At 43.0% G+C, this 6462-nt stretch overlaps 1 long non-coding RNA gene across 1 annotated transcript; it reads left to right on the forward strand.

Moving 5' to 3' along the window:
• Positions 1 to 3789: 3789 nt before the first annotated feature.
• Positions 3790 to 5090, forward strand: LOC132446524 (uncharacterized). Its single transcript, XR_009522899.1, has 2 exons — positions 3790 to 4479; positions 4528 to 5090. It is a non-coding gene; the product is annotated as an uncharacterized LOC132446524 (long non-coding RNA).
• Positions 5091 to 6462: the final 1372 nt, after the last annotated feature.

Here is a 6462-nt window from a genome sequence, read left to right on the forward strand (position 1 = left end):
TTGTAGCTGATCAACTTGTTGTCGCTGTCATTCTCAAAGAATATTTATTTTCACTAATCAAAAAATGTAAGGTGTTTGGCTTGTCTTGTGCTCAAGTTCAGTGTCATCAACCTGGCAACCCTTATGAGGTTTGAGTCTGAGAAGGAGGGGGAGGGCTGAGACAACTTTCCAACTTTGTGCCTTCGGAATGCAGTACCCAACCACCAGTAAGTGTTACATGTGCAATCCGATTGTGGATCTTGATTGCAAAGCCCAAGTGAACATTCTTATGGATTGCGGCACACGCAACGTAAATCTTCTTCTGTTGGTTACGCATATTCAGGTCTTGAGTATTAAAAAAAAAACAGTGCGACAGATTAGCCTGGGTATACTCATGATGCCTTGGGAGCGTTTTCATTTCACGCTGCAAGGCAGCCTGAATTCCATGGATCCGATTTTCGCCTGAGATAGGGAACCATTCACAGAACGGGGAGGGACGGCAAGATGATGACGACGTCTATGCGACACACCGAAGCTTGTAGTTTACAGACCCAAAATGGCAGCAGACGCGTTACCTTTCGATGCAGCCTTAGATAGTGTTCTGAGTAGTTTAGAAAGCACGTTTATTTTGAAAAAATAGCAACTTCCAGCGTTAAACTCTTTCATTACCAAGAAGGATGTCTTTGCCCTGCTACCAACAGGCTTTGATTGGCTATGAGGTACGTACAGACTCATATGATACATTCGTAGAGCCCAATAAACGGCTCCAGGCAGTCGTAAACCACGCCTCAAATGCGAGAAAATTAATGTGTGGTTCCCAGACCTCATCTCAATGTAGATTGAGATGAGGTCTGGCGTTAGCCAGGCTAGCGACAGATTGGACAAAACCCCACAAAGACATTTGAGCAACTCACATTAGCCATGAGATCAACAAATGTGAAATTAAATTTTACAAGACACAGGCAGACATTATGCGTCTCGGGCACAGACATTATGCGTCTGCCTGTGCCTTGTAAACGTGAATCGTCTTCTGTGGGTTGCGTACAATAAAGTCCAATAAAAGCATCCATATATCTAGTTGTTTTTGAGTCTGCGACGAGAGCATTCCAGAATAATATTGGTCACATCATCTAGGCTGAATGCACAGATGACGGTTCAGTAAATACAATAATAATTCTTGATTGGCATCGTGAATATGGAAGATAATCACATGAACAAACTACCTGACGCTTAGCGTACCGTTTGAACACATCATTTATAGCCTCTGTGTCTTCCTCTAGCATAACATTGGCTCCTATGAGATCAGGGGCCGTATTCACAAAGGATTTTAGGGCTAAAAGTAGGTCCTAACTGGCGAATTTAGGAGTAACTCCTAAAAATAATGGGCGTGTCACTCTTAAATTTAGGACCCCTAACTTTTTTCACTGAGAGCAATTCACAAAGTATTTTAGGCCTAAAAGTAGCACCTAAGTCTAGAACAGCTTAAAAGTCCTCAAGAGGACTCTAAGACCTATTCACAAAGAATCGTAAAATGGCTGCGAGACTAAATGTTTTGGAGACAATGGAAGACTGTGTTAATGAAGAGATATAGGCTAAATCGTGAGGATATTAAACTTGTTGTGGAGTTAGTGCGGGATGCAATAACATCCCCGACTAACAGGAATAATCCAATTAGTCCCGAAATAAAATGTTTGGCAACACTACGTTATTTAGCAACAGGGAAAATGCAACTTTGCAATGCCGACGATTTAGGAATATCACAACCATCAGTCAGCCGTGGCATAAACCAAACTATCAACGCGCTCTCTAGACCACATATCATCCAACAGTTTATCCGGTTTCCTTTGGACATTCAACAATTAAACAGGATCAAAGCCAACTTCATGGCAATTGCAGGTATGCCCGGTGTGGTCGTTGCTATTGACAGGACGCACATAAAAATAATTGCGCCATCAAAAGATGAGGACGGGTTCGTCAATAAGAAGAAAGTACATTCCATCAACACGCACGTTTTTTTTTATGCAAATTTAAACATAGCCTACTGGATGTTGTTGCAAAGTGGCCTGGAGCTACCCATGATTCGCGCATTTTAATGGAGTAAAATATTTCTGTAAACATAAAATATTACTAATGATAAGAGGTAGTTCTGATAAAGTGCCAACATAACATTCAAACTTTCAACATGTGTTCATAAATATACAGTGTTTTGCAAACGGTAATTACCTTAAGGGAATAGTAACGGGAGGAGAATGAGAAAAACAAACACGCTGCTCTTTCCTTCACTCGTCTGTATTGAATGAGGAAGAGGAGCGCGATTCCCCTATTGGAGCCCCGAGGCATTACCAACAGATCGACGAATTACCAACAGATCGACAAATTATTAAACCACACAGATATATTTCCAATGAATTAATCATTAATCATCACTGGATGCCTGGGGCCGTATTCACAAAGCATTTTATCTTACCGCTAGGAGTGCTCCTAACTCGCGCTAAAACATTTTACGTAGGAGTTTTTTCTTAAAAGTTATTCACAAAGCCGCTGAGACCTACTCTTACTAAGGATAAATCACAAAGAGTGAACTAAGAGTGACGCGCCGTTGCTATGGATTACGTCAATTCTCGTGCACGAGTTTAGAAGCGGTCTAAATAGCCTAGGCTAGAAATGAATTCCTATTAAGTAGTTATAGTGCAGTTAGCAGAATACACGCATGATGACAATTTTGTGCAGACCACGATAATGACGTTGTAGCCTGCACGTTCAAGAGAGAGAGAAAGCAAACAATAAAAATACGTAAAATTGAAAAGAAAATAAATGTTATGAACTACACAAGTGTTGACTGATTTGTGCCAAGGTGTTTACCTAAAATGTGTTTTCAAAGTGATCCCTAAATGCCAGTCCACTCGGTTCCACACGGCCAAATTCATTGTCATGTTGATCGCCATCATCATCATCATCATCATCATCATCATCATCATCATCATCATCATCATCGTCTGGCTGTGGAATGTTCCTCCGCTTGCAGAGGTTGTGTGGAATGGCACATACAGTGATTACTGTGCTTGCCCTCTCTGGGGTGAGGCGTATTTCGCCGTGGAGGACATGAAACCGACGTTTCATCTGCCCAATTCCTCTCTCCACAACATTTCGTGTATGTTTGTGTGCGCTAGCATATATGGAAGAAATAATCAGTAAACAATAATAAATATGGATTCAACAAATAAAAGGCGTCAAAGGGCCAATACGATGTGTTTTACGCATAGGACTAAGCGTAATCTGCGTAATCACTTACATGTTATACTTTAACTGTGCTCCCGGTTGTGGTTGTGGATTGCGGTAGGGTGTCTAAAGCCACGTCTTGCATGGATAGTCACTGTCACCCAGCAAGTGACACCCAACTGGTACATCTCAAAAAGCTGCCTCAGACCGCTCACCATTAAAATGTGCGAATCATGGGTAGCTGAAGATCCAGGCCACTTTGCAACAACATCCAGTAGGCTATGTTAAAATTTGCATCAAAAACAACCTGCGTGTTGATGGAATGCACTTTCTTCCTGTTGACGAACACGTCCTCGTCTTTTGATGGCGCTATTATTTTTATGTGCGTCCCGTCAATAGCACTGATCCTGTGTAATTGTTGAATGTCCAAAGGAAAGTTTATGGCACGGCTGACTGATGGTTGCGATATTTTTAAATCGTCGGCATTGCAAAGTTGCATTTCCACTGTTGCTAAAAAACGTAGTGTGGCCAAACATTTTATTTCGGGACTAATCTGATTATTCCTGTTAGTCTGGGATATTATTGCATTGCGCATAGGGCTGGGCGATTTTTTCGGTTTAATCGATTAATTTGCATTTTTTCTTTCCTACGGTTTGTGAAATGGCTGAACCGAAAAATCGCGATTTAAAAACAGTTCTAGACTCTTCCGATTTGTTTTGCTGAATAGACTCTGTAGTAGCCTCCTCTCTCACTTTCCAGAACGCGCGCAAAACTCAGCCTACTGCAATCACATTCACCTCGCCCCCGACAGACTTGGGGGAGAGCCGGGTCGATTGAAACACTTTTCAGTTAAACGTCTTTTGCAAAGATGACGTTATGTATACAAATATGTGATCAACAACTCACATGTGTGTTCTCTTAGTTACAAGCAGTGGTGTAGTCTACGTGATACGCAGGTATACGCCGTATACCCACTAGGAACGCACCAGGATTTGCGTATACCCACTTAAAAATGTGCACGGATACGTATCAATCGTCTTGTGACAGATCTTTCACTTCTGTGTTTATTTTTCGGAAATATCGGTTGGTATAATAACTGCAATAAAATACTTTAAGCAGGGGAAGTTATCTCCTACATTCACCATTCATAAAATTCCCGCTGTGCGCTCGCGCTCTGCCGTCTCTGTTACGAAGCGCGAAGCTGCCCCTGCATCTCTGCACGTTAGTTGGCGGGCCGAGCCCCTCCTTCTCGCGTGTGTGTGTGTGTGTGTGTGTGTGTGTGTGCGTGCGTGCGTGCGTGCGTGCGTGTGTGTGTGTGTGTGTGTCCAGTCCTCCCATATTAATGTGTAAACCACATAATAAGTAGTCAACAGAAGACAATGTTTTAATCCCACTTTATATCTCCTCGTTACTTTTAGATGAGAACCCCTGGCCAGCCTTTCAGACTGGGTGTCAGGCTAGGGAATTTAAAAACAGGCATCCTTGGTTAGAGTGGAGGGAAAAAAAGTTATAGGTAAATGTCAGCCAACATACAGTTGGTATACACAATTGAAATTCATAATGTTAATCACTATGCAAATGAGAGTATAGCTAATTCATGGTCATTTTTAAGGTGCAGTAATTTCACACTTTTACACAATTAAATTACTGTATGGTATGTTAGATAACAACAGTAAGAGCTCAAATTAGAGCAATTGAAAGAGTGAAACATTAGTCTCCTGTCATCTCCTTCTCATGCACTGGTTAGCCATGGATGTAAACAGTTCATTCAATTATTCTGAGTAGATTTTGTCCTTGTTTAGCATGTGCTATTGCTACTATAGATATACAAAGGACAACTTGTCATTTTTGTGTTCTATTTGTTCATACTGTTATTAAAACTGATAAACCTACTCAGCTTTCCATGATTGTTGATAATCGTTATACTCTTAAATCAGCGGGTTGTAGACCCCTGCGTTGGTGAGTGTGGTGCGACACCCCATAAGCGCCACACACGTACATGGGTTTCAATGGAATTTGTTTAGAGAAAAACAGAAAAAAAAAATCGAGGTTTAAATCGAAAATCATCCATTAGTTCGAAAAAATCGAGATTTTATTTTTAGGCCAAATCGCCCAGCCCTAATTGCGCATTAACTCCACAACAAGTTTAATACCCTAACATTTCGTCTCGCAGGCATTTTACGATTCTTTGTGAATAGGTCTTACTGAGTTAGGAGTCCTCTTGAGGACTTTTAGGCTCTCCTAGACTTAGGTGCTACTTTTAGGCCTAAAATACTTTGTGAATTGCTTAGTGAAAAAAGTTAGGAGTCCTAAATTTAAGAGTGACACACCCATTCTTTTTAGGAGTTACTCCTAAATTCGCCAGTTAGGACCTACTTTTAGCCCTAAGATCCTTTGTGAATACGGCCCCTGAAGTCCACCCCTATCGTCCTGCTGCCAGTCCTTGCAGGAATCGCACCGGCTGGCCTACGACGAGAGGCTGCCACTCTCGCCCTGACAAGGAAAGCACGGAAGCATGATTGGCACATCCTCCATAACACCACAGAGACAGCAGCTCCTCTGAGCAGACTCAAGTCCCGCCACCCTTACAACAAGGCGGCACAAGAGTTGCTCCGTTCCACCACTGAGGACCTGTCCAAAGATGGATGGCTGGCGGCAGCTTGGAAGCAGGAGTGGGAGAGGGCTGGGCCAACCCAAATCCGCCACTACATCTTGGATCCAGGAGATGGGGCCACAGGAGACGATCTTCCACGCCGGCAATGGACTCTGCTGAACCGTCTACGTACTGGGGTCGGTCGGTTCAAATCTTCAATGAAGAAGTGGGGCCTGGCAGACAGCGCTGCATGCGAGTGTGGTGCCCCTGAACAGACTGTCGAGCATATTATGACCACCTGCCCCCTATACAGACCACCCTCGGAAGCCGGCCTCTTTGACGTGGGACCAGAGACAAGGGCATGGCTACAAGACACTGAGTTGGACCTCTGATGTTACACGAAAGAAGAAGACCTTTGGTGACAAGGCTCTCATCCGGCCCGCCTGCGCGCACTTTTCCATTCCGGTGGAAGACGCAGAGCAAACTGTGTTTGTGCAGCAGCTTAAAATAAAGACAAATGCAAACAAGACCATGAACGAGAAAAATAAACACTTGTAGAAGTGCTCGACGCATCCCCCCGTGATATTTTCCCCAACATGAACAGCCTCCTCACATTGCCCATGACGACAAGTACTGTGGAGAGACTCTTTTTAGCTGTCAATCGGATAAAA

Source organism: Gadus macrocephalus, chromosome 18 (assembly GCF_031168955.1).
Source record: "Gadus macrocephalus chromosome 18, ASM3116895v1".
Taxonomy (NCBI): Eukaryota; Metazoa; Chordata; class Actinopteri; order Gadiformes; family Gadidae; genus Gadus; species Gadus macrocephalus.